The sequence below is a fragment of the Pristiophorus japonicus genome, chromosome 3, assembly GCF_044704955.1.
Source record: "Pristiophorus japonicus isolate sPriJap1 chromosome 3, sPriJap1.hap1, whole genome shotgun sequence".
Classification (NCBI taxonomy): Eukaryota; Metazoa; Chordata; class Chondrichthyes; family Pristiophoridae; genus Pristiophorus; species Pristiophorus japonicus.
In genome coordinates, this window is record NC_091979.1 from 249718358 (window position 1) to 249731263 (window position 12906).

The 12906-nt window shown below is 45.9% G+C and overlaps 1 protein-coding gene across 2 annotated transcripts in view; it reads right to left on the reverse strand.

Annotated features, from left to right (window-relative positions):
* Positions 1 to 12906, reverse strand: part of xpnpep1 (X-prolyl aminopeptidase (aminopeptidase P) 1, soluble) — a 99616-nt gene that overhangs the window by 80910 nt on the left and 5800 nt on the right. Inside the window, exon 2 of one of the 2 annotated variants that reach the window (XM_070874960.1) lies at positions 11239 to 11349. The exons of the other annotated variant lie outside the window; for it this stretch is intronic. The gene's annotated coding sequence lies outside the window, so the exon portion shown is untranslated. The remainder of the gene's footprint in view (positions 1 to 11238; positions 11350 to 12906) is intronic. 2 annotated transcript variants of the gene reach the window in all.

Consider the following 12906-nt stretch of genomic DNA (forward strand, 5'->3'; position numbering starts at 1 on the left):
AAGACATAGACAGGCTAAGTGAGTGGGCAAAAATTTGGCAGATGGAGTATAATGTTGGAAAGTGTGAGGTCATGCACTTTGGCAGAAAAAAAATCAAAGAGCAAGTTATTATTTAAATGGAGAAAGATTGCAAAGTGCTGTAGTACAGCAGGACCTGGGGGTACTTGTGCATGAAACAAAAGGTTAGAGGGGAGTTGAGGCGAATGTATTTTCATGCAGTTTGGGGATGTGGAACTCACTGCCTGAAAGGGTGGTAGAGGTAGAAAGCCTCATCGCACTTAAAAAGTACCTGGATATGTACGTCAAATGCTGTAACCTACGGGGCCACGGACCAAAAGCTAGAAAATGGGATTAGGCTAGATAGCTCTTTTTGGCCAGCACAGACACGATGGGCCAAATGGCCTCGTTCTGTGCTGTAAATTTCTACAATTCTATGATATATGGCACAGGTGACCACCAGACCAAAGACTACTTTTAAATGAAACATAGAAACATAGAAACAAGCTCATTAGCTGGCATTGTATGTGATTGCACAGTTTATTAACCATCAAACCATTGCCTGAAATAACCTCAGAATACTGTGTTACTGATTACATCATGTGGTAATCCTCAGGTCCAAAGTAACTACAACAGGCGATACCTTTGCCCTAAGAGTCTCTCTACCTCCGCCTTGTAAGGTGTGCTGAGCCAGCAGGGGGCACAGCCAAACTCAAGATGCAATGTCACCATTTCTATGGTCATCTGAAACTGTTAAAGGAAGGAAAGGCTCACATTTATATCGCGCTTTTCGCAAGCTCAGGCCATCCCAAAGAGCTTTACAGCCAATGAGGCACATTTGAAGTGTAGTCACTGTTGTGATGTGGGAAGCACTGCAGCCCAGTTTGCACACAGCAAGCTCCCACTAAACAGCAGTGTGATAATGGCCAGATAATCTGTTTCAGTGATGTTGGTTGAGGGATAAATATTGGCCAGGATACCGGGATAACCCCCCTGTTCTTCAAAATAGTGCCATGGGATCTTTTACGTCCACCTGAGAGAGGAGACAGGACTTCGGTTTAACGTCTCAACCAAAAGACACTCCCAAGGATATACTGATCAATATGTGACTAATTGTGCTGAATGCTGGCCCCTTTCCTTGGAGCGGTTAAGACCAAACAACAAGTGCTGCACAAAGGGATCCAGAATTGCCAAAATATGGTACTCTCTCAAGTGTCAGCTTGGCTCAGTTAGGAATACATTCATATCTGAGACAGACTATTGTGGGTTCAAGGCCCACAAACTTGAGCACAAAATTGAAGCCAACACTTCACCGCAGTACTTGAGAATTTAAACCCAAGGTCCCATCTGCCCTCCTGGGTGGGAATAAAGGATCCCATTCAAAGAGCAAGGAGTTCTCTGAATATCTTGATCAACATCCCACCCCCAACACCACAAAACACTGATTAACTGATTCAACCATTTGCTGAATGCGAGAACATGATGTGCCCAAATCGCCAATATAACAGCGCCTGCTTGACTGTAAAGTGCTTTAGGGCACTCTGAAGACACGGTAAGATGCTATATAAATGAAAGTTCTAATACTATTGTATTGTAGGAAGGAGGACAGTAGGAGCAAGTTTGAGTGTGTGTGTATGTATGGGCACATACAGCAGAGCTTGGTGTCCAGTCGTCTTGGACCCCCTTGCCACTGGACCAAGACATTGCTCTGTCAAGCCCGTGTGGTGGCTGGTGTGCAATGGCCACCCACGTTAAAAGAATTCAAGCACAGACATCTGCCACCGTTTAAAATGAGTTCATCAGTCACCCGAGTACTCATTTTTAGTGTGGAAGCAAGTCATCCTCGACCTGGAGGGACTGCCTATGATGATGACAACAGTGACTGCACTCCAAAAGTACTTCATTGAGACGTCCAGTGGTCCTGAAAGGCGCTGTATAAATGCAAGTCTTTCTTTTTTTCTTTTATTCAAATTCATCCTTATATTTAATTGATATAGTACACAATAGTATAGTGTTAATGTATTCAAGGGACTGTTCAGTAGGTAGACATACCACTAGACTAACGCTATACAACAGTAGTGCTACAGGTATAACGTCTCAAATCCAGCAATCTCGGGACCGAGACCGTGACGATTTTAGGATTTCGGACAAGAAAATCAAGAGCGTACGTATGCTACCGAGACAGACACGATACTAACGGTGGCGTGGGTCGGGTCAGGCCGGGCTGGGTCGAGGGTCATTCAGCAAGGCTTGGACCAATCGCACGCCATTTAAATCATAGCAATGAAGCCGATAACTAGTCCGGCCCGCCAGTTTTTGAACAATAATTCTGGATTTTATTTTACTGAATATCAAATAGGATTTTTTCCAAAGGTGTCTGGTTTTCAGACAATTCTGATTTTTGGATAGCCGGATTTGAGACGTTGTACTATACTAGGTTTTAGTATGGCACTGTAGTAAACTCAAAACTGTACCCACAGTGGAACAATTACTTGCATTTCTGTAACTTTTTCACATGCAGGAAGATATGCTTTACATTAAGGACAGTGTCAGCTGTGGCTCAGTAGGTAGCACTCTCGCCTCTCGGTCAGAGGTTGTGGGTTCACGTCCCACTCCAGGGACTTGAGCTCAAAAATCTAGGCTGACACTTCAATGCGGTGCTGAGGGAGTGCTGCACTGTCTGAGGTGCCGGCTTTCGGATAAGATGTTAAACCGAGGCCCCGTCTGCTCTCTCAGGTGGACGTAAAAGTTCCCATGGCACTATTTCAAAGAAGAGCAAGGGAGTTATGCCTGGTGCCCCAGCCAATATTTAATCCTCAATCAACATCACTAAAACAGATTATCTGGTCATTATCACAGTGTTGATTGTGGGAGTTTGCTGTGCGCAAATTGGCGTTTCCTACATTACAGCAGTGACTACACTTCAAAAAGTACTTCATTGGCTGTAAAGAGCTTTGGGACGTCCGGTGGTCATGAAAAGCGCAATATAAATACAAGCCTTTTTCTTTTTTCGATAACAAACAGCAGGTGCAAAGTATGAAGGGAAGACAGAAAAATGGAGAGTTAGGATGTGGTGCCAGAGGCACAGTTAAAGGAAGCAGAGGAAAACTGGGCAGGGAGTTCCAGAGGACAGCGCCATAGTGACTGAATGAGCATGGGTGGTCAGTAAGGAGTTAGCAAACAGATAGTTGGGCCTTGGCCATAAGGCTCACAAAGATCACAAGAACAGATAAGGAAGGCCACTCGGCTCATCTAGCTCATCCTTCCACAGCAATCTATGATTCCACATACCCCCAAAGCTTTGGCCTCCAATACCTTAATCCAAACACCATCCCAGTTATTGATTACTCTGAAGAAGTGCTTTCTGAAATCAAATGTACCTTTTAATTGTTTATACATAAGAACATAAGAAATAGGAAACATATAATGTAAGAAATAGGAGCCATCTAGCCCCTCGAGCCTGCTCCGTCATGGCTGATCTGATCTTGGCCTCAACTCCACTTCCCTGCCCACTTCCCATAACCCTTGACTCCCTTATCTTTCAAAAATCTATCACCACCTTAAATATATTCAATGACCCAGCCTCCATAGTTCTCTGGAATAGAGAATTCCAAAGATTCACGACCCTCAGAAGAAATTCTTCCTCATTTCCATTTTAAATGGGCGACCCCTTATTCTGAAACTATGCCCCTTAGTTCTAGATTCCCCCACGAGGCAAAACATTCTCTCTGCATCTACCCTGTCAAGCCCCCTCAGAGTCGTATACATTTCAATAAGATCACCTCTCATCCTTCTAAATGCCAATGAGTATAGGCCCAACCTGCTCAATCTTTCTTCATATGACAACCCCTTCATCTCAGGAACCAACCTCGTGAACCTTCTCTGAACTGCCTCCAATAAGTATATCCTTCCTTAAATAAGGAGGGCAAAACTGTACGCAGTACTCCAGGTGAGGTCTCCTGGTCATAATGCAACTTAAAGCACTACTTAACTTTCCCAACCAAGTATTGCACCCAATGTGAAGGAGACTGCTGTGACTAACCTTCTCAAGGCACGAATGTACCACTTGCCAGAACTCGATTTCAGTGACGTCCCTCCCGATTTATATATCTTCTGCACAGTATAAATAACCCAATATAAAGTGTGTAGTTTAGGATCCAGGCAGGATTTACCATAATACCATGAAAACACCCAGGCACAACCGAGGTTTACAATCCTTCCGACCAATGTTCCCTCTAATTTTTTTGGATGCACGACCCATTTAGAAGCCGATGAACCAGCAGCCCGGGACCTCCAGACCGCTGTGCAGCCACGCAGTTTAAGGGGAACATTGTTTCCAACAGATGTAACTCTGAACATTTCTCGGTAACACCCTCATCTTACAGCAACCATGTTAACAGATTTACTGCACAATTTCGAATAAAAATGCAATGGATTTTGAACAAATTTTGTTCATAAAAGAATCTTAAGGCGTTACCTTACCTCTCGTGTCCATGTTTTGCAGGTACAGTGCAAGAGTCTGGAGATGTGAGAAGTGCAATGCTAGGAAGAACCAGACGGCCTTTGCCCTTTATAATACAACGGTCATGTGCTAATCTGTTATCAGTACTTTTTTTCCTTAGAGCAATAACACAGTAAACCTCAACTGCAATAAACTTGCTCAAGGACCATTATCCATTATTGTGAAATGTTCTTTTATTGTCAGGTTAATTTAGCAAGTGAGATTGGGTGGGGGGGGGGGGGGGGGGGGCGAAATGATTAGAATTTATATTGTTGTAAAGCTGCAGACTTTAGATACCAGTAAAGGAAGCAGCCAATCTGCATAATCAGATTTTTGGATAAAAACTTTATTGTGGAACTACCAGATCAGAACTTCAGGTTTAAACTCCCAAGCAAGTGTCTTGCTTACTCAGCTAGGCAGACGCCACTGGGTACCATGCAGTCTAGCGTAGAGGCTGCCCAGAATTTTATCACAAATAAAATCATTGCTAAACTGGCTATCAAACGCAGCACAACTTGTGCTATAATCAACTCAGACATTCCGCACGGTCTTTTAAGTAAATTATTAAACTATTTTCATCAACCGGATTCACAATTCTCAAAACTGAAGCACAGCTGACTCAACCGAGTTATTCTACTACTGTCCAAGTCCCTGCTATATATTCTGCATAATTAGTTAAAATCATTCATTCTTTGATTACTATAGTAAGCATATTGGAGCCAAGTATTCTCACATTTAAGTATTTAGGTTCAAGGATCACTCCAGAGACTTGAGCACACAATTCAGGCTGACACTGCAGTGCAGTACCGTGAGAGTGCTGCACCATCAGAGGTGCCGTCTTTCAGATGAGAGGTTAAACCGAGGCTCCGTCTGCTCTCTCAGGTGGATGCAAAAGATGTTGTGGTACTTTTTTTTTTGGAAGAACAGCAGAGAGTTCTCCTGATGGCCTGGCTAACATTACTCGCTCAACCAACACCACTCAAAACATGAACTCAGTATTTCTGTTTGTGGGATCTTGCTGGGTGTATATTTGGCAACCATGCTAACCAACAAAACAGCGGCGACTACACCTCAAAAAGGAATTAATTTTGGTGTGATGTGCCCTGGCACGTCTTCAGGATATAAAATGCAACTTCGTCCTTTCTCCAGATCCACAATATTATTTTTAAATGCTCTCCACACTTGCTTTCTATTTTTTACCTATTTACCCACAATGCATTCAGCCAATATAATTGGAAATCTAACATTTATAAGATAATGGGCTCAATTTTCCCCAGTATTTGTGCCGTTTTTTTTTGGAATAGGCTGCTTTTTCTGGCCTAACTTAAAAATCCCCAGTTTCCCCAATCAATTTGCACCAACGTAACTCAGTTAGTTATGTTGTTTTTTTAGGTAAGTTTTTTTTCCTCAAAAGGGGGCGTTACCAGCCACCTACGCCAATTCTGGCCATTTAGGCAACTTTGGCCAACTGATAGTTACTCCATTTCTACTTCGGCCAGCGTATGTAGTCTCTCGAGAAAACCCTTGTGGAGAATTAAAGAAATCAGCACAGGTAAGTACATCGGAGGCCATTTGGCCTGGGCTAGGGGCAGGAAGCGGAGCGGACCTAGAGCGGTACGAAATCAGGGGCCACAGAGCGGCGGGAAGGCACCGGAGATGCTCGGGTGGTGAAGGGAGGGAGGGAGCAATCTGACCAGCAGGCACGCACTCAGGGGTCACAGACTGGGAAGGCACTGCACTGGGGACCAGAGAGGCTCGGCGGGGGAGGGAGGGAGGGAGGGAGCAAACTGACTGACACACAAGCACTCGAGGGCCACAAACTAGACCAGGAAGGTACTCATTCGGGGACCGGAGAAGGTCGCAGACAGCTGATCTAAAGGCTTGGTGGCCAGGGAGGGGGAGGGGGAGGGGGGAGGGAGAGAGGTCACAAGACTCAAGGGGGGTGTGAGGGAGAGAGGAGGGGACAAAATACCTTTGGGTGTGGTCCATCCATACAGACTTTGAGAGAAAACAGCAAACCTGTGCTGCCTGTTTTCCTGCCATTTTGAGCTTTTTTAAAAGTTTAACTTTAAGTATGGGGGTAATACTGACAATGCCATACCTTGTGCGAGCCTTCTGCATCATTGTGTTACGTAGGAGACAATTGATTAGAGCTCATCACATCAGGAACATCAGAGCCCGTAGAATGCCGGGCAGGAGGCCTTACCCACTTCGGCAATATCGAGACAGGCGTTCATACCTGCACCTGACTGTGTCAGAAGGCTGCGTTTCCTCAGAGAAGTTGTCCATGAGATCTGTGAGTTGCTGAGACCAGGCCTGCAGCCGAGAAGCGCCAGGTTGACTGCTTTGTCAGATGAAGTGAAGGTTTCAGCTGAATTTTCATTCCATGCCTCCGGATCGTTTCAAGCTACAACTGGAGATGTGTGCGCCATCTCTCAACATGCAACACATGTCTGCATTCGCCAGGTCACTGCATGCGCGGAGAAATGACTTCATCAAGTTCCCAATGACTGCCCAAGCAATCCATGACAGGGATGTGGGGTTTTCAAGGTACAGGGCTGCATTGATTGTATCCACATCGCCTTGCGAGCACCTTTGGAGGATTCCGAGACGTTCAGGAATAGAAAAGGCTTCCACTCCATTAATGCGCAGCTCATGTGTGACGACATGCATCATGTCAGTTGATGCAAGAAACCCTGGCAGCACCCATGGTAAGTTCATCCTACGCGACAGTGTTATATCTGCCATGTTTCAGCAGCAGCCAGAAGGGCAGAGCTGGCGACTGGGAGACAAAGGGTACGGCCTCGCCACCTGGCTCATGACTCCCCTACGCGTAACCCGGACGGAAGCTGACCGCGAATACAACATGTCGCACATTGCGACGCACAGCGTCATAGAGAGAACCATTGGCATCTTGAAACAGCATTTCCGATGCCTGGACCATTCCGGAGGCTACTTGCAATACTCCCAAGATTGTCGGTCAGTTCACTGTTGTGTGTTGCATGCTGCACAACTTAGCCATCATGATGTAGCAGGAGCTGGTAGTAGAAGACCCATCTGCGGTGAGAGTGGCTGATAATGATTTGGAAGATGCAGGTGATGAGCAGGAGGAGGAGGAGGAGGATGATGATGACTAGGATGAGGAAACCATGCAAGTGCCTGAGGCCGGAGCAGGACGGCAGGCCATCGTGCTCCTTTACCTCTGACATTCCCTCCCTCATGGCCATTGACGTGGTTTGCACTACCTCTGACATGGACACTATTCCCTCAATGATGTTCTTGGCGAGTGTTGTTACTTCTCCCGACAGTCCCGCTACCTCATCATTCACCCCACTGATGGTGTCCAGGAGTGATCGGGTAAGGTCAATGCTCTCCGCACTCAATGACATCGTCTGAGCCACACCTGTTACATCCTGCATCTCAGGAGAGCGCGGTTGAGTTCTCCTTCCCCTCACCCTGGGTCTGCCTCGCTGCATCCCACTGGGCCCGGCAGCCTGGGACGATGGGGCCCTGGGTGTGAATTGCTGCACCCCACTACTAGGACCAGTAACCTCAGAAAGTGGGAGACCATGAAACTCAAACCACAAGTCACGGAAGGGGCTGTCAACTCCCTGATCACCACCTCCTCAAGATTCAGTACAACAGTATGGCCTTCATCAATCTCCATCCCCTCCCCCTCCCCCCCATGTTGGTATGGAGGATTGGATTGGAAGATGTTCTCTTCAGGCTCATGCGCATCTGAATAATCTTCTGCATTTTCAGGATTGGCCTCAAGTTCTGCAAAATATAACAGAACAGTCAAATGATTCGCAGCAGAGGACGGGGCAGGATGGGTGGCATGAGTAGGCTCACACATAGCAGGCCAGGCAGCAGGTTGATTTGAAGGACTTACCCTCTCCCTTGAGTGTGGGCCCAGCTTGTGATTGTTTTTCTCCAGGCAGGACCTATCAAAGCGGCGACCCTCTCTTCCAAGGGTGTCAGTGGGTGTAGATTTGGCGGGCCTCCTCCTGTTAGAGTTCTTTCCCTTTTGTTGTGGGCCAATTTCCTCTGCAAAGATGAAAATGCAACTGTTAGAGAGGGTGTCTTTCTGCTGGGTGGGACATATACAGCTGGTCACATTTACAATTGTATTGAATAAATGAAAATATTACTTACAGTAACTACTTGACCAAGGTCTTTTTGCACTGGCTTCCAGATCTCTTGGTGTTCACCACTGTGCAGTAATCTTCTGCAACTTGATTCCAGTGTTTTTTTATTTCTTTGGGTGGCACTTTTGGGTGACCTCTGCTGGTGTCCAGCTCCTGCCATCTGTTTTCAATCACAGCAACTAGTGTCTCCACTTCTTCCACCAAGAAATTCTTTGTCCTTGGTCCGCATTGCTGCATTGTTGAGGCTGCTCTCAGACACACACACACACACACACACACACACTTTTTCAAAAGCTCTCAGACACACAGCACTGCTTCTGCATGCAGCTTGCAATTTTTCAAAACACAGCACTCCTTCTGGCACACACACACACACACACACACAAACACACGCACAAGTTGCTCTTTAAAAATAGCCAATTGCCAACTTGGAGCTCTACTGCACATGCACGACCATTTCAGCGACGTTCAGAATGTCAGTTTTTTCCCCCATGCATGCACAGAAGGCCTGGCTCCTTTTTCCAGTGCAGACCGCAGGCTCCACCCCCCGAGACAACTGGCCACACTGCGCAGCTGCAGATTAGAGGCCAAACATCGGGAAAACTTCAGAGTTTTTTTTTCTGGCGCATTTATTTATCTAATTAAGCAGCGCAACTCTGGCAATACGCCAGAAAATGGGCTCGGGGGAAAATTGAGCCCAATGAAGGGAATAGGCAGTGTTCGAGCTGACTTATTTAATTGTAATTAACTGTTAGGCAGGATCAAGGGTCACAAATTTAAATTGTATAAGGCTAGATCCAGATTAGATGTCAGGAGATAGTTCTTTTCCCAGAGAATAGCAGACTTCTGGAACAAGCTTCCGTTTCGTGTGGTGAATGCAGATTCCTTCAAGCGAAAGCTGGATTTGTTTCTGGCTGCGACGGAGATCACCTTTTACAGAAGGTAGGCACTGCAGGGAATTCAAAGCCGGAATGAACTCCTGGACTAGTTTTGATCACCTAGATGGGTCAGAGAGCAATTTCACAGATTTTCTTTTCCACCAAATTGGCCTATTTTTTTTTGCCTCTCCCAGGAGATTCCATGGTTCTGGGTGGGGTGTCGTGTAAATGTTGTGATACACAAGGTATTGCAATTGAGTGGGACAGGCTCGATGGACCAGATGGTCTTTACCTGTCCGTCGTTGTTCTTATGTTTGTATTTTTAACACTGTATGTTAACACATTGGTGTAACATTGTGGACTTGGGCGGAAGGGCAGGCTCCTGATCTCTGCTGCATCACCTTGAGGAGGCGAAGGCAGAGTTGGCCCTGTGATTATGCCCATTAGTGTGCACCTGCATTATGCCCATTAGCCTGCCCACCCTCCCAGCGGCCCTTGTTGTACGGTCTGGGAAGACCCACAAGTGGGATGGGGGAGGGTGATGGGGATTACCATTGACTATAAACTTAACTGGACCAGCCACATAAATACTGTGGCAACAAGAGCGGGTCAGAGGCTGGGTATGCTGCAACGAATGTCTCACCTCCTGACTCCCCAAAGCCTTTCCAACATTTACAAGGCACAAGCCAGGAGTGTGATGGAATACTTTCCACTTGGCTGGTTGAGTGCAGCTCCAACAACACTCAAGAAGCTCGACACCATCCAGGACAAAGCAGCTTTCTTGATTGGCACCCCATCCACCACCTTAAACATTCCCCCCCTCCACCATCGGTGCACCGTGGCTGCAGTGTGTACTGTCTACAAGATGCACTGCAGCAACTTGCCAAGGCTTCTTTGACAGCACCTCCCAAACCCGCGACCTCTACCACCTAGAAGGGCAAGGGTAGCAGGCGCATGGGAACACCACCACCTCCATGTTCTCCCCCAAGTCACACACCATCCTGACTTGGAAATATATCGCGGTTCTTCATCGTCGCTGGGTCAAAATCCTGGAACTCCCTCCCCAACAGCCTTGTGGGAGTACCTTCACCACACGGACTGCAGCGGTTCAAGCCGGCGGCTCACCACCACCTTCGCAAGGGCAATTAGGGATGGGTAATAAATGCTGGCCTTGCCAGCGACGCCAACACCCCAGGCATGATTTTTTAAATATTAAATACTCTTAGAAACAAAAATAGCAGTTCTCAAGTGTTCTATTCTACGTCCTTGCTAACTTTAGCGTCTAATTGCATCTTGCAGCGACTTCTTTGACTACACCCGACAGATTTAGTAAAGCATTGCACAAATTGTTGCCTGTAATTCTGGCAATCGTTTAACATTTCCTTCAAGGTGAACTGAACTGTCCAAGTCTAGGTCAGCCAAATATGGCTAAATTATTTCATGTTTAGCTTGATCTTCCCTCTACTGATCCTGATGTATGGTTTCACTGTTTACAATACATGGAGATAACGGCCATCAAATATTAGCAGGAACGTCAAGGTTAGAATGTAAACAGGCGCCCTGGGAATCTCTTGCTTGCGGCTCACTGGACCTTGCCTGCTTCACACAGCAGCAGAAGAGGAGAAAACTTCCAACTTCAATTTAGAAATCAAACACAAGAAAGGAGAGCATGCAGCGTACTTCTGGGCAAGAACTTGGAATTGACTGCTCTTACCCTGGAGCTAAAGGAGAAGGCATCACGTGAGGCAATTCGCTTAATTTCGGAGGAGACGTTACACCGAGGTCCCGTCTGCCCTCTCAGGTAGACATAAAAGATCCCACGGCACTATTTCAAAGAAAAGCAGGGGAGTTATCCCCGGTGTCCCGGTCAGTATTTATCCCTCAATCAACATAACAAAAACAGATTATCTGGTCATTATCACATTGCTGTGCACAAATTGGCTGCCGCATTTCCCACATTACAACAGTGACTACACTCCAAAAGTACTTCGTTGGCTGTAAAACGCTTTGAGACGTCCGGTGGTCGTGAAAGGCGCAATATAAATGCAAGTCTTTCTCTCTTTAATAAACTTGTTACTGAAATGTGTCACGATTATTGCCTTCATGTCTCACTGACTTACAACCACCAAACTTATTTTTAAGTTTCAACTCTGAAGAACATGGCGCACTCTACTTTTGCCCTTCTTTCTGGTCTTTTGTGCTGAAATGGACATGGTGATGTGTCACGTTAACTGCAGAGCTATGGAAGGCAAGCCCAAGATTCAACCCATCGCTCAGGAGCTAGGAAATGCCACCTCACAAAGAGTTTCCTTCTCCCCCTTCAGGGGGCAAAGCACTACAAGATTTTGACACCCCCAGCTTACACGGACCTTCCCAACATCAGGCAATACCTTGACCAGGAAAGTACACAGTGTCAAACTCAGCAACGTCATGTCAGCGAGAATGCATATACAGTTGCAAGGATAACACACAGAATCATAGAATAGTACAGCACAGGAGGCTGCCATTCGGTCCATTTAAAAGCTGGTGAATTAAATTATTATTATTTATTAATAATAATAATTAAATTAAAAGCATTAAAGATTTCCACATACACACTTGGTCCAGTGTTACTCTGTGTGTGAAACTCTGTCCTCTCATAGAAACAGGGTAAATGCAAGAGCATAGACAACCACAAAATAGAGATACACGAATGATATGCACCTGAACCAGATCGGATCTGGGCATCACTGCCTAAGTACAACCATTAATGAAGCCCTTTGAGAAGGGACACATCAAATCAAATAAATTGCCACGGTAAGGCAAGAGAATACATAAGAACATAAGAAATAGGAGCAGGAGGCCAGCCAGCCATTCGAGCCTGCTCCGTCATTCAATAAGATCATCCACCTTCCCGCACTATCCCCATATCCCTTGATTCCCTTACTACCCAAGAATCTCTGTCTTGAGTATAATCAACGACTCAGCATCCACAGCACTCTGGGGTGGAGAATTCCAAAAGATTCACCGTCCTCTGAATAAAGAAATTTCTCATCTCAATCCTTAATGGCCAACCCCTTATTCTCAGACTGTAACCCCTGGTTCTAGACTCCCCAAGCAGGGTAAACATCCTCCCACATCTATCCTGTCAAGCACCTTAATAATTATATATGTTTCAATCAGATCACCTCTCATTCTTCTAAACTCTAGGGGATATAGGGATATAATCTCCACATAGGACAATCTCCTCAGCCCAGGAATCCCTCCCAAGGTCAAGATGAGATTAATTAAAGGCAGGCATCTAGAAACAATTTTCAGGCAAAAAGTGATTAATATTCACATTAGGTTGGTAGGTGTGGTCGTGGAGACAAATACCTCTCCGATTCAAAATTTAGCTGCATGA